Source organism: Macrobrachium rosenbergii, chromosome 37 (assembly GCF_040412425.1).
Source record: "Macrobrachium rosenbergii isolate ZJJX-2024 chromosome 37, ASM4041242v1, whole genome shotgun sequence".
NCBI classification, from domain to species: Eukaryota; Metazoa; Arthropoda; class Malacostraca; order Decapoda; family Palaemonidae; genus Macrobrachium; species Macrobrachium rosenbergii.
Genome location: NC_089777.1, coordinates 40,637,339 through 40,659,838, shown reverse-complemented (window position 1 = coordinate 40,659,838; position 22,500 = coordinate 40,637,339). Strand labels below are relative to the sequence as shown.

The window sequence follows — 22,500 nt, the reverse complement described above, 5'->3', positions numbered from 1 at the left end:
AGTTTATTATGAGTCTGTTATTTATATTTATCATTTACAATTTTTTTTTCTTTGTTTTAGATTTCAAAATGGGACAACTGTAGTCCAGAAACGTTGGTGAATTGAAATGAAGTATAGTACACCTGATCACACTTGAGTGTCCTGCTCCACTGAATATATATATATATATATATATATATATATATATATATATATATATATATATATATATATATATATATATATATATATATATATATATATATATATATATATAACAGTATATGTATATATATATATATATATATATAATATATATAATTATATTCCCACATCAACATATACCAACAAGCACATCTACACACTCCTCCCTAGAACCAAATATGCTGTCTAGATAAAAAGCAAAGAATGAGACCAAAATGCAAATAGCTCGCAAGGAGATAAATGTGAGATTTCAAATCAGGAGAATATATATCACTCTTCCTCCACATTAAAACCTAAGCTAAATATTCATGATGATGTATATGTATTGTCTGGGCTCATTTGCCTAATGGCAGCCTCATTAAGAAATGTAACAGCTTAATTGAGCGCTTGCTTGGCCCCTCCCCTTGTCGGTGCTATTTTACACCAGGCGAAAATTAGATTAGGTCTAATTTTACGCTTCATGTGTGTGTGAGAGAGAGAGAGAGAGAGAGAGAGAGAGAGAGAGAGAGAGAGAGAGAGAGAGAGAGAGAGAGAGAGGAGGAAAAATGATGGATGAATTTACAACTATTAGAATAAGAGAAAGATCGGTGATGTTTCTGATATTGTGATTTTTTTAAGAAGACGAAAAAGAAGAAGAAGAGACAGAGAGTAATTTATGAATATTGTGATCATTCATAAACAGCGAAAAAAGGGAGGAGAGAAAGAAGTTACTGGGAAAGTATTTTTACGAAATTACTAGGCGGAACCTTTTTAAATAAATAAAAAAATTCTGCTTAATGTTTTTAAAGTAAATCTGGAACCGTACCATTCAATTTTAAGACTATTTTCCTCATAGTTTGCTATTTTATTTATAATTTTTTCTTTGTTCTTCCCACTGCATTGCAGAGGGACTGGAAATAACGAGCCGATTCTGTAAAACAAAATGCTGTCAGACTAATGGTGCCGAATAAAGGATATAAAATATGGATATATGCAACACTCGTCTCAGTATTTTGTACATTATTCAACGACATGAATAATTTTCGTGAACCTCCTTTATCTAAAAATAATGCGAGAGGAAGACACGAAAGAAAAAAGTACCTGGAAATAAAATAATTAGAAATAATATGGATATATTCACCGCACGTCTTTGTATTTTGCACCGTACCAGAGACAGTTAAATTCTGTAAAGTTGCTTTACCAGAGAGGTTGCCCAAACTCCCAAGCTTCCTGAAATATGACGAGAAGAAAAGAAGAATGAGACGGGAAAGAGAATAAAAATTGGAAAAAAGAGAGAGACGGATTTTGACACGCCCATTACCCGAACATACGTGCCTCTTCCAACTGCCTGTTCGGGCGATGTTCCCATGTGCGAAAGAACATCTCAAAAACAAATGAATAATGGTAATTTGCCTCCGTGGTAATTAAAGCAAGACCGGTGAGTGCCTGAGAAAATTTTGCATGTTAACGAGTACCGCGAGAGCCTAAAATGAAATGAAGAAGAAGAAAATGATGATGTCGAGTGCACCATAAACAAGTGTAAGAAGAATTAAACATAGAAAACTGGGTGGGAAACGAGGTTGTTACGAGTCCTGCGCAATAAATCATCTTAAGGCTTAGTATGTATGAATTGTATTCACCTGTGACGGATATATCTGTTATGCTGGTGCTTTTACATGCATTCGGTGCTTCTCATTTAAAAAAGAAGCAATAAACCTTAAGTCAGTTGCTTTAATAGGTCTTTACTTTTCATTTAAAAAGGATTTTTTAAGGCAATACAATGATACATCTTTGATTCCTCTCATTTTAGATTGATATTTAAATCTACTTATTATTATTATTATTATTATTATTATTATTATTATTATTATTATTATTATTATTATTATTATTATTATTACATCCCTAGGCCCATGATCTGTCTTTTGCGCCTCCATAAATTAGATTGCACTTTTTTGCAAAGATAAAGTAGTGGAAACCAGAAGGATTTCACGTGTGAATCTTCATAACAATAAGAATACTTTGATACATGTAGTAGGTAACACATAACAATTGCATTTTATAAAACTATGTACTTGACTCCCTATCCACCCTCTTTCCGGGTAAAATCCCACTTTGAGCAAGATATCCGTCGTGCTCTGAATTTGTAAAGGAAAAAAATATTAAATTAAAAAACCTAAACTCGATTACTGTCCAGCAGTGTGAGACATTTGTCGCGTAATTCATGAATCCTCCCATTTTGACTTTATGTATAGCTGGGTTTGGAACCCATCAGAAACCAGTGCTGCCGGCATCTGACGGCTAAACTTCGTTGCAAGTTTCACTAACGCTTTTTTTTTTATTTTACTTATTTTTTATGGATATATGTGTTGGTCTCTTTCGCTTTATTATTCATTTTGATAATTACTCGTCGTCTGCAAGGGAAATAAATTTTCAAAATTCCGCCTCTAGTCGGCTGTATGTCGATGTGGTAAAGATAGAGCCTACGTTCCCCAGAACTCTACCATCTGTACAAAAACTCGTTAAATCTACGAAATAACTGCTTGGCATTTCAAGAGAACGTAAAGTAAGACAAACCATCTGTCATTTTTCACCAGGTTGAAATCTTAGGTTTACTAGGTAAGAAAAACCACCTGTTACATCAGATTGTAATTAAGAACTGCATTTTCACATTCTCGATACCTTACTAGTGGACTAAGCTTAAGCTTAACAAGAGCTTGAAGCATATTGATAATGGAAATTGATGCCTTTGATGCCAAGACCAGAATTACAATTCATTATATGCATACATATATATACATATAAATATACTGTATATATATATTATATATATAATATATATATATATATATATATATATATATATATATATATATATATATATATATATGATATATATATATATATATATATATATATATATATATATATATATAAAATCATCAACACACAATCACGTGTGGAACAGAAATAAATTTCTGACTCGTCGGGATCGAACCAGGTCTCTCAGGTGGAAAGCAAGGGCGTTACCCACTGGGCCATACAAGTCTAAAAGAAGTCGGAACCTGAGAGCAACTGCACCCAAGGAATTACCTGGGCAAGCTAACTGCTTGCATACCAGTTTTCCCCAACTTCCCGACTCAGCAATGACCCAATAGACAACATTTCATTCGAATTATCCCTTCTGGAGTGAATAACGCCCTTGCTTTCCACCTGAGAGACCTGGGTTCGATCCCGACGTGAGTCAGAAATTTATATATATATATATATATATATATATGTGTGTGTGTGTGTGTGTGTGTGTGTGTATGAAACCAAAGTATTCAAAACCGCTTTCATTAGTTTCTGGTAAGTGACCGATCAATTCATGGGAACATCAGAGTTGAATTCAGCGCTACTTAATCCAACTAATGACGTTGTCTGTTCTGATGCACAAAGATTACGACAAATGTAACTCGTGATTACTACCCAGAAGAAAACGTTTTCATCGGTGAATTCCATTTACTCACAGTTAACGAAATTCTCTTGTAATATGCAAATCTCGACGCCGGTGTAACATCATCATTATGGTATCAAAGGCTGTCAGCTGTTGGAGGATTCAGACTTTACTCACAGGTCTCACGTTCGTCCTTGCAGGACCTCCTACGAATGAGAACAAAACGCAGAAAAAGAGAGAAGGGAAGATACTGAGAGTAAGAGGGAAGAAGAAGCCCTTCGTCATAAACTAAACACAATTAAGAGCAGGAGAAGTCTAGATCTCGAGAGATAAGCAATGATAAATCACTCGACATGCTGAGATAGAAAATGGATACCTCGGGATATCTCTTTTGCGACTGGAACTGACGCATTTGCTTTTTTTGAGCGAAGATGATTGAAATAGTGCAGGAATATTTGTTTTTATTTAACACTGAATAATAATAATAATAATAATAATAATAATAATAATAATAATAATAATAGTTGCTCAGAAAGGGGTTCATCCTTTATTACAAAGTAAGTAGGTGAATGTGCCAGTCGAAGGTGGTTTTGTTTCTCTCTGAAACCACAGCATGTAGTGGAAAATATTAACTTCTTATGGCGTAAAGTTGCTTTTTTGACTGAAGCATTTTTAACTTCTGAGCGAAGCCTTGTCGTTTATAGAAAAGTTTTAGAGGCTATTAACACCTCCGGACGAAGTCTCTTGTTTGTCAGTTGTATTTTAACCAGAGAACTTTCGCTGTCACAATTGATCCCTGATTCTGAAATCCTGCCGAAAGGAACCAGATTTGCTGAACAGCAGCACCAATATACAGTAAATGTGCCACGCTGTTTTCTCAGTTCTAGAGGTCTTTAATCCTCACCAGTGGACTGTGGAACAGACTCCATGTTGTGCAATCAGAGCCTCAAAAGTTCAAGTGAAGTTGAAGGTCATTACTGCCTTAAAACAATTGACCTTGTACTTACGTATTACTCTTCTTTCTGCATTTCTTGTTATCTTCTGTACTTTCTTTCAAGTGAACACCATATTCTATGGAAGCTTGAATTTCAAGTCATTGGCCCCATTAGGCTTGTTCCAAATGAATGTTTTATTCCCTGAACAGAGTCTACTACATACCGAAGCGAGCTTCGCCGCCAGTGGGATGGAGTTTCAGTTTTTACTGCTGCTCTTCTCGACGAAACCTCGCCTGCTTAGTACTGGAATTTAATAGGTAGATTGTGCCCATTTGAAAGAAGCCTCGAGTTCGTGGGAATGAAGTTTATAAAGCAAATTTTAATCTGAACGAAGCCTGGTCACCGATGGAATGGATTTTAATACCATTTTCTGAGCAAACCTTATCGAGCAACGGAAGTTGATGGAATAAACATAAAAGCAAGTTAACCTCCTAAACAAAGCCTTGCTATCGACATAATGAAGTTAAAAGGTAAATGTTAACGTGAACGAAGCGTCGAGGTCGGCAACATGAAGAGGCAAACACTTGCCAGGGAAAGCAGTGTGAAAATAAGTGGTGGAATGAACGTGACCAGCATTAATTAAGAGGCGGGAAAGAAAAGCAAATGACGGAATTTAAGAAACAGTTGGTGTCATTTCAGAGAACAGTTTAATATTTTTTTACCCTTTGTCACCGTAATTCGGATCCACTCTGCAAAACGGTTCTGCAAGAGCGGATCCACAATTGTTTCTAACTTGATCTAAAATTATCTAACCTTTCCAAGAGGGAGGCAGCCATCTTGACTGAGTTTTGACATGTAAATTCAAATAAAGGCAACCAAATTGAAGAGGGAGTTGATCAGTAGTGGTCCAGGACTCGACGACTTTAACCCCATTTTTCCCTACGTCCTTCGCATATAGACCATTGTCGTCTTCAACTGGCAAATTTGCATTTTGTATTTGTTCTTTTTATTTGTATCTTTTCTTGCCCGAACAAGAGCAAATACTGCAACGATTTGATTTTTCCTCTAGAAGTGCTCCCCTTTTGCCTTTTTTTTTTTTTTTTGGTCGAAGGAGAGTAAATATGACGAGGGTGGTTTCTGCGAACTTACATTATAAGAATATTTTATGTTTATGTGTCAACAGTCCTTTAAGTAGGCTTTATTTGACAACGAATATTTTGCAAGATTGAACAAGGTGAGAATGCAGAAGTAAAGGCAAAGTATATATTGTATGTAAATTATATATATATATATATATATATATATATATATATATATATATATATATATATATATATATATATTTATGTATATATATATATATATATATATATATATATATATATATATATATATATATATAAATTTATATATATATATATATATATATATAAATTTATATATATATATATATATATATATATATATATATATATATATATATATCTATCAGAGGCATACCAGAAGGAAGGATGACATCCGTCACCACCACATTCATACTTTTAAGTGATGTTGCTGTATCGTAAATGAACTTCTTGTGCAGAAAACTTTCATAACATTAGCCACTTCATATTATATATATATATATATATATATATATATTTGGAAATGAACACAAGGGAACATATTTCACTGAAATAATTTTCTGACTCACATCGGGACCGAACCCCAGTCTTTCGAGTGAGAGTCCAGAGATTTAGCAATTCCTCTGCACAGGTCTTGATGCTACTCGGAAATTTATTTCTGTAAAAAACGTGCCCGTGTGTTCATTTACATCATATCTCACAGTGAAGGAGTAAGTCGAATGAAATGTTTGGTATGTTAGGCGCTGGCGGCCTGCCCGTGAAAAACCTCAGGTACTCTACATATTACTTAAGTTACCTAGGAGAGCTGTTAATCAGCTCAGTGGTCTGGTAAAACTAAGTTATACTTAACTTTTTTTCCAACTTATTTTATCTCCTGTGCGAAGGAATTGGAAACACCCTGTACTCTCACTCGAAAGATTGTGGTTCGGTCCCGATGTGAGTCAGAAATTTATATATATATATATATATATATATATATATATATATATATATATATATATATATATATATATATATATATATATATATATTCGTTTTCGTTTTAACGTGCTTTTTTTGCCCATTTTTATATGGGGTAAGCACGATGCCTTCTTTTGAAGGACTTTGATTTGGCGGTGGGGTAGGCCTTAGCCTCGATCGGCTGCCCTGCCTGACATCACTTAGACCCTGGTAACGAATATGTACATGTATTGTACCAAATCCCCAGCTCCCATTCTCCCAGCAGCGAGGAGAACTGGGCGGGTAGGTCGACAGTTCGAGACGTGTAAGGTGTCTGTTATGTTTTTAGAAGATGTTGGAGTGGCTTTGTTTATGTGTGTATTAGTCTGTAACACCCATTTGCTTTTGGCAAACCTATCCATTGATTACATACGTAATCCCGGGGTGTCTACACGGATAGCAAAGTGCCCGCCTCCTCTGACCGGTCGGCTGCGGGGATTGAACCCTCGCCACAGACTTCTATGAAGTCTGAGGTTGCTGCTTCTACCAACCGAGCCATCAAGGCTCCATATATATATATATATATATATATATATATATATATATATATATATATATATATATATATATATATATATATATATATATATATATATATATATATATATATATATATATATATATATATATATATATATATATATATATATATATATATATATATATTATACATACATACATATATTATATATATATATATATATATATATATATTATATATATATATATATATATATATATATATATATATACATATATATATATATATATATATATATATTATATATATATATATATACATATATATTTATTTATATATATATATATATATATATATATATATATATATGTATATATATTTATATATATATATATATATATATATATATATATATATATATATATATATATATATATATATATATATATATATAATATATATATATACACATTAGCTAAGGTGGACCATGGAAACGTATTCATCTCTACATAATTCTTTTTATTTCCAACGTTTCGTAATAAAAAGCTTTATCGCATCATCAGGAATCTTAAATGATGAATAAAATTACTTTAAAAATTGCTCTTAAAATCAATAAAATCCATAAAATACTTCACAGTTAAAATACAAGATAAAAAAAACGAAAAAACAAAAAAAAAAGACATAAAAGCAAAATCAAAGACCGCTAACCAACCTTATACCAAGAAGGCAGAAGACAGAATGTATAAAGAAAAAGTTAACTCAGGTACAGCTGAGTGTAGGAGGTCTGGGTATTTAACTGGGGAACTAGTTGTTTAATAAATAATGATTCCAGGATAGGCAGTTCGCATGCATTAGTTGTCTGGCCTATGATACAGAAATCGTTTTTATCAATATATGTTTTACAAATTTTCGAATGGTTTCTTATGCTTGAATGCTCGGGTTGAGAGCCTACAGCCAGTCCGAAAACTTAATCCCCGATGAGAGTCGATTCTGACCCTCAGTAACCTCCTCGTGGATCCGACATATGTCCCAGAGTTACACTTAGGGCAAGTATACTTATATACCACGTTAGAGGTCAAAGGAGGGTTTAATCGATCTTTGTATCTGAAAAAGGAACCAATCGTTAGTGGATTTTTAGGAATTAATTTTAGATTAATGGCACCATAATGTTTATGAACAATTTGTGCGAACCTTTGTCGAAAAGAATCATCATGTAAAAATGGAAATTTGGCATAAAAAGCTAATTTTGGTACTGTACAAGGTTTGGCGATATTCATGAGTTGTTTGTTAAGGAACATGCGGAGCTTTTTAAAAAAACAAGTTCTGTGGGAAGCAATTATTCACAAAATATGCAGAAAGGAAACCAATTTCTTGATGGAAGGATTGCCAGTTCTTTTGTACGGACAGCTACTTTTGAAAACCAACTCCGCCCCAATCCATGTCATAAACTGGAGTGGGGCGGAGTTGGTTTTCAAAAGTAGCTGTCCGTACAAAAGAAAGATGCTGGAATCTGCTATCATCAATCAAACCAACAATATGAACCTGTCAGGAGGACATTGGAAATCGGACGACATCGACGCCCTAATCCTAAGACCGCTACTGAAGAAGATGGCCCAAGAAAGGCGACCTCCAGATCCGTCGCCAAACGGGAGCTAATGAGGCCAAAAACCACTAGGGACTTGGTCATTCTCCTGTCCATATTCTACCAGTGAACAGGGGCACAGAAGCAAGTGCCCGAAATATATGGTTTCAACGTTTAAATAGTGTTTTATGGGCCTTCTTATATTCATATTACACTGTAGTATTACAGGAAAAACATTTCATATATATATATATATATATATATATATATATATATATATATATATATATATATATATAAATATGCAAATGACTGAGAATATAGGTCAATGAATCACATCATATAATAAACTAATATATCTGACCACAATAAACCCTAAAAAGAGTGTGGAAATTTTTTCCACACTCGATGTAGCAGACCGTAAAATGAAGAAGCCACTTCTGCACCCGATCTTCTTGTGCATCAGAACTTCCATACCGGAGGCCACAGTTCCACGTTTCGGATACACTGCATGAGTTGTTATTTACTGTTGTCTCGTGGCCTGTCATTCCTGGCCAAGAATGAGGACCTTTTTAAAGGGAAATTCCTCTTTTCTTATAAAGGAACTCTGTCTTTCATATAAAATATTATGGCTGATTCAAGCACGGCAAACATCCCAGATGGTCCTAGTTTTCTTTCACCTTAGCCTAAACAAACCACTCTCTCTACATGGACTGAGAATTATTTTGGTGGCCCTCACGCCTTACCTAAGTCGCATGACATCCGAAAGGTGTGTACGTCCTTAACTTTCTTCGGAAATGTTTCCTTCGAAGAAGTCTTCGGGTGTACGGAGTGGTTATTAGATGCAGTATCCCTGTACCGGTGAAGGCGCAATAATCCCTCAGCCAGGCCTGGTATAATTAGATAAGTCACCTTCAAACCACAAAGAATAATACATATATTGGTTCGTTTGTTGCCCTGTTCTTTACTGCCAAACCCTATGGGTATTCGGAATAAAGAAAATGGTTAATAACCTGTGACTATACTTCGGACAAAAATTGATCTGGGTTGTTGGGTTTTATTTATTAGGAGCTAAGCCATTCCGTCACCTGTCAATTTCTTTCGTAAGCTCCTATGAGGACGAACAACGGCTACCAAAAATAGGTTTTTCCCACGTCAGAACCTGTTACATTAATATGTGTGAGTGTGCGTTGCCAGAAATATCACATATCGAATTCAACATACCTTGGGAATAAATAATATGCGTGGTTCGTAGACTACTTCATTTCCTGTGCTGTCAAACTTTGGCATTCTCTTCTTGTTTCTTTCTTTTATAACCCTCCAACCTTGCTTTCGTTTTTTCTTGCTTTATTCGGCCCGGGGCCAAATAAGGACTTTAGCTCAGCTGTTCCATCGGTCTTTACAGTAAAAAGGAACATAATCATGAATACAGAAATTTCATTAGTGGTAGTTTACAGTCTCATTCGCCACTGTGTATATGTACGGTTATGTTTGATCTTATTTATCTTTCATTTAATTTCTCATATTTATCTCTTTTTTACTCTAATTATCTTTTTATTTATTCTTCTTTCATATAAAATCGATTTATTTTGCTGATGCTTGCTCAGATAGTAAAGGCCTTTCATGGTTATTCTGTTTTAATAATTCAGTACACATGACTGATAATAATAGTAACACTTTCTACCCACCTGGTTTCGAATCCCACCAGGTAAGGGACAGGTACCTGATAGCCCCGCTTCGGATTCGAGGCTCTCGTTAGCAATAACATCCGAAAAGCTCGAGTAGAGCGAGAAATTAAGAAGTCATTAATAACTAATCAAAATAACAGCAGTAATATTTAATAGTAATTCTGTCCAATCCCCCACACCAAAATGAATGAGGGCTGCTAGAATTAAATATCATGACTGGCATTACGACAACAATTTAGGGCTGATGATAATTTTTTACTTAGCAGAGAAAAGCTGTGACTGCATCAGAATTAGTAGTGGCAATAATAATAATAATAATAATAATAATAATAATAATAATAATAATAGTAATAATTATTATTAATATTATTATTATTATTATTATTATTATTATTATTATTATTATTTCCAATCTTTTCATTCAATACGATAGCTAAAGTAGATTATATCCTTATACTCAGTGTTATTGTCATTTAAATTATTATTATTGGTAGTAGCAGTAGTGGTGGTAGTATTCTACAGTGTCACCATCATCACCATCCGCATCCTACTACTTCATTATTATTATTATTATTGTTTATACTCTTTCTCTGTAACGTTATCATTATTGTTGTTAGTATTGGATACAGAGGAGGTGGTAGCGATTCAGTAGCAGTAGTTATTAATATCATAATTATTCTCATCATTATTAATATTAGTGAAATACGTAATGATCAGTTACAACTCAGTCCTCCATTATCTGCAGACTCTCTCTCTCTCTCTCTCTCTCTCTCTCTCTCTCTCTCTCTCTCTCTCTCTCTCTTAGTTTCAGCGAGATTTCTGTCATTCTTGTATACGTAAAACGTTCACTTAGAGAATTAGAGAAAAAGAACAAGGTAGAAGCTCGGGCAAAAGACTGAGCTAAGAATTTTTACAGGTCAGAGAACAGCCTGCAAGAATTTGTCATGGGCTTAACTCTGCTCTCTCTCTCTCTCTCTCTCTCTCTCTCTCTCTCTCTCTCTCTCTCTCTTGGAAGTTGGCTTCAGCTCCGCCATCAGGTCAAGGGTGTGGAATGTGACCCTCGGGAGTGACGGGCAAATAGGTGTGGTGGTCAAACTGCCGTGTCTATAGTGGGTGATGACGCCGGGTGCTGGCGTGGAGTTGACGCTCAGCTGTCGTGACAAAGGGAAATAAAATCACGCCCTCGCTTTTGCTCTTTCTCTCTCGCTGTCTCTCTATCCTTAAAAATCAGTCACAAATTTACATTATTCTCTCTCTCTCTCTCTCTCTCTCTCTCTCTCTCTCTCTCTCTCAGAATTATTCATAAATGACGCTATGTCTCCCTTTCTCTCTTTTTATTGAAAAGGTCATAATTTCTCTCTCTCTCTCTCTCTCTCTCTCTCTCTCTCTCTCTCTCTCTCTCTCTCTCTAAAAACTGTTTTTATTCATATTTTCTTTCTCGTGCGTTGACACCCGTTTACAGTCTCGCTTTATCCTTTTGGACTCTCCGCCCTAACCTCTCTTTTTTTCCCGCTTTTCCTTATTTTTTCCCCGCTTTTCCTTATTCACAAAACAGTATATTTTCATTATCATTATTCAAGCTCAAAAGTCAGGTAAATAAATAATAATAGAAAATGTGAAATGTACACCTAGGTAAAAAAAAAAAAAAAAAACAGCAGCCAAATATTAGTGTGTCTCCCAACTTCATGCGCTAATCTTTTTTTCCTATCTCAGGGTGGGTTAAGAAATCCACTTGTTATGTTAATCTCGGATTACATGGTTCGTAGAACTCCCGTGACAAAATCTCCGTTGAATTTGGAAAAGCAGAAGTTTCATTGGATAAAGAAGACGAAAACAAACTTGTATCGTGTGCAATTGGTGACATGAGACCTGAAAGCAGCCTTTTCTCTACCATTTCTTTGGGAATTTCCATGACTCCCAATATTTTCATGCAATGAAACTATGAATGTCTTTTTAATGTGTGCAAGAAACACGGTAATCGGTGTGGATTTCTATACTGCTCAGTAACAAGGCGAGACCATGGAATCGAAAGGTCTCTTGGGCGTTGTGACGTAAATTAAATAATTGAGACTTATTTTTTTCCATTTCATCTTCCAATAATACGTTTTATATTAGAAAATTTTATGTCAAAAGTTTAATAATAACTAGACTAATAATAACTAGATTTTTATTTTGGTCTAATGCTGTGAAGACCATTATTTCTAATGAAAAGGTCACAGGGACAGACAACCTAATGCCTCTAATTAGCCCAGGCCCCTTTCCCGCCTCAAAAAAAAAAAAAAAAAGAAAAAAAAAACGCGGAAGAAGGTTAACCAAGAAGCAGAAATGCCAGGTAATCACGTGAAGCAACTGATTAGGACTGCTGAAAAGTCAACTTGCATTCGACTTGTGGTGTGTGTGAAATAAGTTATCAACTTGTGTTAATGTCATGTTTTACTGCAGTGTGCAGGCACCCACCCTTGGAGGATTTACTAATTTCCATTTAGTGTACAAGAACGAAAACAGATGAAAATTTTTTTTCCTAAAGTAATTTCATCTCTAGTGTTTAACACTAAAAGCAGTACTCCTAACATATTGTTTGAATATAAGAAAATTATTTTGTTGATTAATCTTGTCAACTGAAAAAAATTCATAAAATAATATGAAAAATTTAAAAGTTTTTAAATATATGTGGGCAAACTCCAGCTGCTTAGCCGCTACATGACAAATTTTCGATTATTTTTATTTTTTTGCCAGTTATCTCTATTGCTGCTAGATTTGTTCCGCTTTTTTTTTTTTATCACAAGGCACCTGTCCTTTCTGAAACGCCAGATATCGCCGGGCACTTGGCAACCTCACCATCGCACTTGCGACGGAACTTGGCACCAGTGGGACACTGATGGCCGGAAAGCCATGCAGCGGAGCGAAAGAAAGTTCTAAGAAATGTGAAGTCTGTGAGATCTCCATAAGTCCCAAGACCGAAAACATCCGCCCGAACAGGGACTCGAACCCTGGACCCTTAGGTTAAAAGCCTAATGCTCTACCGACTGAGCTATCCGGGCTCTGTAAGATGCCAAGATAAAGAAAATTTACCATCTGATCAAACTCAAAAACTTCCTCACTCTTGCTCTTACCTTTATGTTACTTTATCTTCTGACCCATTAACTGTTTGTTCAGGCAACGCGTTGAGTTCTGTTGCCATATTCACTGCTTTTAAATTTATACAGAACTTTCCGTGAACAGATATTTAATTACTTTAAATATACAACTAACTTTGCCAAATATTGACCAGTTGCCGCTTGCACCAGAGTGTGAAGATTTGTTGCAAGTTTCAGTATGCTTACCCTTTTTTACAAGGTAATGGCGTTAAACACGTGTGCAGGTACCCTGTACAATATACTCATTGTTTATACGATAAACAATAAGACCCCGTGTGTCCTTGATGTGATTACATTATTGTAGGCTGACCCCAATTATATTATGTATATATATATATATATATATATATATATATATATATATATATATATATGTGTGTGTGTGTGTGGTGTATGTATGTATATATATATATATATATATATATATATATATGTGTATATATATATATATATATATATATATATATATATATATATATATACACATATATATATATATGTGTGTGTATATATATATATATATATATATATATATATATATATATATATATATATATATATATATATATATATATATGTATATATATATATATATAAGAATGTTCAAGGTCGCCTTGAGACCACCGATGATGAACCCCATACTTTTGTGTGAGTTCTTTTTATGTTTTATCTTCGATTATGACGCAGTTTCGTTTGTTATTTTGTCCTGTGTTGTGCCTGGTTTTGTATCCTAAACTCACTAGCATAACCTAGTTTTGTATCCCTCTATACATATAATTAAAACATGAGTTATTATTGTGTTAGATACTTATTTAACACAGTTTCTTTTCCTTCTATCCACTCGCACTGTCGGTTATAACATAGTTCTATAACCTCTAAAATAACTTGGTTGTGCACATCTCTATGCCCTGTATTATATTCTGATTTTATATCCTTTTATTAACACTGTTATTAATGTTCTTACCATATTTGTTATTAATATTCTTACCATATTTGTTATTGATATTCTTACCACATTTTTTAATTGGTGCTGTCATAACCTAGTATTATTTCCTGTTTAACCCGACCGTATAACCTGGTTGCGTATTATTTTATAAAAGCTATTAAAACCATAAATTCTATATTGATTTGAAATTATAACACTATATTATAACCTTCTGTACCCGTTATTATCATGTGGTTTCGTATCTTTGCAATTCCTCTCTTTTTAAATGAATTCGCATCCTTGCGTAAATTCTGTGAAAACCCGCGATTATCCGTATACTTACTATTGTAATCTGGATTCATATCCTTCTCTTTCCGATATTGTAAACAGGATAATTAATTATCCTTTAATAGCCGCTGTTGCATTCTGAATTCGTATCCTTTTATAGCGTCTGTTAAAACCTGTTTTCATGGAATTTTATATTTGCCATTATAACTTAGTTTCATAGCCGTATGTACGAGCTTCGGGAGTGGGGTTCGAATTCCTTCATCAAAAGAAAAGGAAGATCAGTGAGGTCAAGGTATTCAAAGCCTGGACGAGATACGCCGGGAGAAAGATTAACATGAGCTTAAACCGAAGCCATTGGTCTTGGCTCCCCGGACTGACATCTTATATTATATTGTGAGGAATGACGCCATATTCGTTCGATATACACAACGCCTCAAAGAAGCGCTAACGACCAAGGATTAGGCCGAAAGAGGGAGAAAACGATACAACCGAGCGACCTTCGGGGACCGTATAGTTTCATTTAAATTATTTCTTTTTGGCGGTTGACTTTCTCTCTGACGATAAAGGCTTCGACGGTCGTAGCCCTATGCTTACATCAGCAGGTGTTATTAGCCCTTGCCTAGGCCTATCGAATGAACACACAAAAAAATCTTTTTAAGTTTGCCGCCGGTAAACTTGATAAGGTTGTGCTGTTTAATATTCCGAAGAAGTCACCTCAGATGTAAAAGGAGACTTCTTTGATTTCGTTCTTTTCTCAGGTTGTATCATGAGATTTGCATAATGAATTTTGATGAAAATATGTTGATATCTGAAAGTAAAACAGAAGTATAGCATTAACAGTCACTCTTTCAACAATGAATAAATACAGACATTGGGCATCACATAACACACACACACACACACACACACATGCATATGTATATATATATATATATATATATATATATATATATATATATATATATATATATATATATATATATATATATATATATATATATACATATACATTGGTGTGATATATATAAAATATATATAAAGCAGACAGCTAGATGGTTTCCTTTATTCATCATATATCCTTGTCTCATCCTTGAGGATGAGACATATCTATATATATATATATATATATATATATATATATATATATATATATATATATATATATATATATATATATATATATATATATATACACACGTATATATGTGCACGCGTGTATGTATTCACTAATAGCAGAGACATTATATTAACAATAATCTTCATTATTGATAACTGTGCGGACATTTGTACAGGGCAGGCGGAAAAGTCAATTTATACTCGACAAGAGAAAAAAATGAAGAAAAACAGAAAAAATACTGATTACGTGATTCGGAATTGGACGATGGACACAGCTTTTTTGGCTCCCGAATTTCAGACACTGGACAATTTAACGCTAGGAAATTATAATATAATCTCTTTTCTCTGGAGATAAAAGTCCTTACATTCAGTTCTAACTTGATATTAAATTTACCATAATATAAAAAGCGTAAAACAATTGGTTGTCTTTAAGGATTTAGTTTTAAGGCTATAAAGCAATAGAGTTTCCCCTATTTAGAAGGTAATTAACCAAAACGTTAAGTACTTTAAATCAGTAATTAATTTGATATAGCAATCTTTTACTTGTTTCATATTTAAGAGGATATATAACTGTTTTTGTCCTTATATATTTAATGTTAAGTATATATAAAACAGTAAGTTTACGTATTAAAACCGGCACCCTTGAGGAAAATACAGTTTTATTGAGATCATCCTCTGAACAAAGCCAAAAGTTTACCCATAGAGAAAAAGACACACACATACATATATATATATATATATATATATATATATATATATATATATATATATATATATATATATATATATATATATAGAACATAATTATATATCGTGAACCTCCTAGTGAGATATCTTATGCGTTTTGAGCACCTTATGATCATTTAATTATAACAACTACAGTGGCTCTTGTCACCTAAATTTTTATGTTCTTTCTTCTTCTCATTTATTGATCAATATTAACTGACGCTGAAATATATTGTCCCCAAATATATATATACATATATATATGTATATGTATATGCATATATATAATATATATATATATATATATATATATATATATATATATATATATATATATATATATATATATATATGTGTGTGTGTATATGTGTGTGTGTGTGTGTGTTTAGAAATATCAACATACAATTGCGTGTGGAACAGAAATAAATTCCTGACTCACATCAGATTCATTTGAAAGACCTGGGTTCTGATCCTGATGTGAGTCAGAAATTTATATATATGCGTGTGTGTGTGTGTGTTGTATTAATAATTTAAAGAAGTCAGTGAAATTTATGCTTCTCCTAAGGGGCACTTAAACTTTCGACCGTAAGAATAAAAGCTTACAGAACCGGAGACGTTGCTTGCCTTGCCGCAGCTTGGAGCAAGGTTCAGTACCTTCACTTAAATGACCAGTGGTGAGAGAGGCTGGCTAAGTCTGGGTGACGGCAATTCTTGATGTGAAATTTAGACTATTGATGGTACATTTTTAAAAGAAATAAGGTTTATATATATGTGTACATATATACATACCTACATATACACATGTATGGTTTTCATACTTTCCATTGGTTCTTCCATACCCTTCGCTATACAGGCTAAAAATATTGTGTAACAAAGTCCAGGGACACTCTTAAGTGCCGTCACTGCAGCTCACACGGTGCACTGTAGACAATACTTAATGTTCTTTGCAAGGTCCCTTCGGCCCTAACTGCAACCCATTTCATTCCTTTTACCGTACCTCCGCACATATCTTCTTTTTTCCATCTTACTTTCCACCCTCTCCTAACAATTGTTTCATAGTGCAACTATGAGGTTTCCCTACTGTTACACCTTCAAAACCTTTTACTCTCAATTTCCCTTACAGCGCTGAATGACCTCATGAGTCCCAACGCTTAGCCTTTCGCCCAAATTTTATATTCCATTCCATTCCACTCTTTAATTTGAACGTTTGTTAGTTCGTCAGACAGCCACCGAAATATTCGCCCATCTTTAATCTTATTGTAGTATGAATTGAAAGTACATTTATATGAGATAGAGGCCTTAACCTACCCCAAAAACCATCCCTTCCACCCAGGCCTGTGGCGGTACAAGTGTTTAAACACTCATTTTATTCTGAGGAACTCTACTTGACTAATGAAGGAACATTCTCCTTATATGAACGTTCGTCATGAGTAACAATAAAATAGATATAATATCTACTGTACCCACTGTATCCCCTTCATATATTAGAAAGGAAAGAAGGCGTGAAACCAGAGCCATTTTCTGTGCGATTCAAGTCGCTAATTCGATTCAACGGCTGTCACGACCCTTCGTCCTGTCGCTGATTTCCATTCGGGTCGACGCAAGCGCCTTCGAATTTACGTAATAACTTGTCTTCTTGCTAAGGCTGTGACGAATGTATTTAGTTATTCATTATGGATTACCTCGAAGCCGTGGCAGCAGAGCGTGTGATTCATCTTCGGAGGTCGTTAATGAATTATAAAGATTATATCCGACCGTCAGAAAGATATATGAATTAGCTTGCGCTGATGCTCGTAACATTTTATGAGGTTTTATTTATTCCTTTTTTTTCTTTTGCGGACGACGCTAATTTAAGCAAAGAAAAAATAATACTATGTTTAATGGTCGGTAAAATAAGATTTAGCTTGCGGAAGATTTAGATTAACCAAATAAAAGCAAAGATGTGTTCAGTAATTAGTAAAGGAAGACGTAGAAGCTGACATCATCAAAGGCGGCAATGTCCTCAAGAATAGAAGAATTGTATATTTATTTTCTGAAAGTGAAAGTCATCGCCCGCCAAAATTGTTCATTATTCATACCCGACCAAAGCCAGGATAAAAAGGAAGGGTTAACCATAAGTTTAACGCGGCTGACGAGTAAAAACACAGATGAAAACAAAAGAAGTCTTTGAAACGGAAACTTGTATAGGTGACCACTAGTGATGCCAGGCGAGTTGACTCGTGAACTCCCTTTGCCATGACTGAAAATTATGATGGGTATTGGGAGTGTGACAGGAGCGGCAATAGGTCACAAGGAGGCCGATAAAGTGAGGGAAAAGTTATTTTTCGCAACTTGAGAAACACTCCAGTGAATCCGAGGCAAATTTACGAGTCTTCATCTTGCTTCACCTTTCTGGGTCACCAGTTTGAAGAAAAAGAAGAGTAAGAAAAAGAAGAAAATGAAGATCAATAAGCACAACTCCAAATTCCTCCTTATCGATCATAATTAAATTTTCAGTTGGACGTACTAATTATATTACACAAAAACAATGTGAGGAGAAAAAGGCGTAATCATCCTAAAGATCCTTTGCGAAGGAATTTGCACACAACGCCAATTTTATTTAGACACAACGAAATAGTGCATGCGAGTGTGAGAGAGAGAGAGAGAGAGAGAGAGAGAGAGAGAGAGAGAGAGAGAGAGAGAGAGAATATTTTAGCGCTGATGAGGAGATCGTGCGTATTCATTGAGTTGAGATATATGTTAGTGTGTTTGTGAAGGAGAGAGAGAGAGAGAGAGAGAGAGAGAGAGAGAGAGAGAGAGAGAGAGAGAGAGAGAGAGAATGTTTTAGCGCTGATGAGGGAGAACGTGCGTATGCATAGAGATGTATATGCTAGCATGTTTTTGAAGGAGAGAGAGAGAGAGAGAGAGAGAGAGAGAGAGAGAGAGAGAGAGAGAGAGAGAGAGAGAGAGACAATATTTTAGCGTTGATGAGGGAGAACGTGCGTATGCATTGAGTTGAGATATATATGTTAGTGTGTTTGTGAAGGAGAGAGAGAGAGAGAGAGAGAGAGAGAGAGAGAGAGAGAGAGAGAGAGAGAGAGAGATAGACAATATTTTAGCGTTGATGAGGGAGAACATGCGTATGCATAGAGATGCATATGCTAGCATGTTTGTGAAGGAGAGAGAGAGAGAGAGAGAGAGAGAGAGAGAGAGAGAGAATATTTTAGTGATGTTATGTGAAGGAGAGAGAGAGAGAGAGAGAGAGAGAGAGAGAGAGAGAGTCGGATAGACAATATTTTAGCGCTGATGAGGGAGAACGTGCGTATGCATTGAGATATATATGTTAGTGTGTTTGTGAAGGAGAGAGAGAGAGAGAGAGAGAGAGAGAGAGAGAGAGAGAGAGAGAGAGAGAGAGAATATTTTAGCGCTGATGAGGGAGAACGTGCATTGAAATGAGTGTGCGAAGGAGAGAGTGAGAGAGATTGAGAGAGAGAGATGTTAGACAATGTTTTAGCGCTGATGAGGAGAACGTGTGTTGCATAGAGATGTATATGCTAGCATGTTTTTGAGGAGAGAGAGAGAGAGAGAGAGAGAGAGAGAGAGAGAGAGAGTCGGATAGACAATATTTTAGCGCTGATGAGGGAGAACGTGCGTATGCATAGAGATGTATATGTTAGCATGTTTGTGAAGGAGAGAGAGAGAGAGAGAGAGAGAGAGAGAGAGAGAGAGAGAGAGAGAGTCTGGATAGACAATATTTTAGCATATATATAGAGATGTATATGTATGCATGTTTGGATGGAGAAAGAGGAGCAGGGCGTTATTCCTATATATATATATATACAGTATGTATGTATGCATGTATGTATGTATATATATATATTATATATATATATATATATGTATGTATGTATATATATATAATGTATGTATATAAGGTCTCCATACTCCAGTGGGACCCAGCGAACCTTCGAATGACTGAAGCGAAACAAGACACTAATAAATCCAGGGTCTCCATTCCAACGGCGCCTGAGCAATTGTTACCGTGCATATCAAGTGGCAGATGCGGGCGGGATAGGTGCAGCAGGGCTATGGCAGCGTCTGCAGGCGTCGTGCAAATCCCCCATAGAGAGATTGTATACACTGCTCCGGCCACATAATGGATGGGGGAACGTGCTGCGACACGGTAATGAGTTTGATTATGTCGTTGGGAAAGGTTTTCACTTAACAGTGTTTGATGTATGGATGGGTTGCACTGATAGGAGTTGTTGTGTCCACAGTTTCTTTGTTAAAATGTCTTTTTGCTTAATTAAAGGTTTTGTCGTTAAAATTGTTGTTTACTGGCTTTATTGTTTAGAGTTGCGTATTGAAGCATCATGTTACTATGTTTTTTTGTTCTGATGTATGGATGGGTTGCAATGATAAATGTTGTGTCTACAGTTGCTTGTAAAGTGTCTTATTAATTAATGGTTTTATTACTAATTTTTTTTCCACTGTTGGCTTCATTGTTTACAATATTTTTTTGTTTTGTTTTATGATTAGAGTTATGCGTTGAAGCATTAATTGTGGTAAAATGTTTTATTGAATTAGCTTTATTGATTTAAGGTGTTCATTAAAGCATATTTCTAGTTAAATAACTGATCAGAGTTGCGCATTGACGCATTTCGTGTTGAAATGTCTTTTGAATTAGTTTTTATAAGAGTTTTGTCTTGAATCAGTTTCTGTTCTAAATGTCTTTTTGTTAATATTTTTACTACTAAAAGTTCTCTCATAATGTGCTTCATTGAAGATTTAATTTTTTAACGCCTTTATTTTTTCTAAGCTACTCATAAATCTGTTTCTTTGCCTTTAATTTCTTTGAGAACCTTAGATTTGTAAAAAAGAAAAAAAGTATTTGTCTATCGTTTTGTTTACTTTTTTTTTTTATCTTGAGTTGACTTGAAACCATTTCGTTATCAATTGATTTATTTATGAAAATACCTTCTTATTTCTTCATTGATTTGTTTATGGTCTATCATTTCGTTCTTGCATCTGCTATGGGAGTTTTTGTACTCATGCTGGCCAAAGCTCCGATAAAAGAGGTGGAACTAAGCGCAGGCGTGATACCAAGATACAGAGCGTCAGTAACATTTTTCCTGAATTACCTTTATTCTGATTAAATTTTTCCTTTTTAGTTTTCTGCAAAAGAAAACTATTGTGCCGGCTTTGTCTGTCCATCCGCATTTTATTCTCTCCACACTTTATTCTGTCCGCACTTTTTTCTGTCCGCGCTTTTTCTGTCCACCCTCAGATCTTAAAAACTAGGGGGCTAGAGGGCTGCAAATTCGGTATGTTGATCATCCGCCCTCCAATCATCAAACATACCAAATTTCAGCCCTCTAGCCTCAGTAGTTTTTATTTTATTTAAGGTTAAAATTAGCCATAATCGTGCTTCTGGCAACAATATAGGATAGGCCACCACCGAGCCGTGGTTAAAGTTTCATGGACCGCGGCTCATACAGCATTATACGAGACCACCAGAAGATAGATCTTTTTCGGTGGCCTTGATTATAAGCTGTAGCGGTGTACAGAAACTAGATTGCGCCGAAGAAACTTCGGGGCATTTTTTACTTGTTTTCATTCATTTATACTGATAATGAAAAACTTCCTGATTTAACACTAAATTAATTTTGAACTACTATAATTATTCTGTTTTTTTTTTCATTAGCATTTATGCCAGTATACTATATGCACATATGTTATACACCCTGTAACGAAACCACTACGTCGTTACATATATATATATATATATATATATATATATATATATATATATATATATATATATATATATATATATATATTATATAAATTAATAACATGCACACATACATACATACATGCATACATACATACATACATACATACATACATACATACATATAC

At 34.7% G+C, this 22,500-nt stretch overlaps 1 non-coding gene across 1 annotated transcript; it reads right to left on the bottom strand.

The window, feature by feature from the left end:
• Window positions 1-13,375: 13,375 nt before the first annotated feature.
• TRNAK-UUU (transfer RNA lysine (anticodon UUU)) lies at window positions 13,376-13,448 on the bottom strand. Its single transcript has one exon. It is a non-coding gene; the product is annotated as a tRNA-Lys (tRNA).
• Between the last annotated feature and the right edge of the window lie 9,052 nt (window positions 13,449-22,500).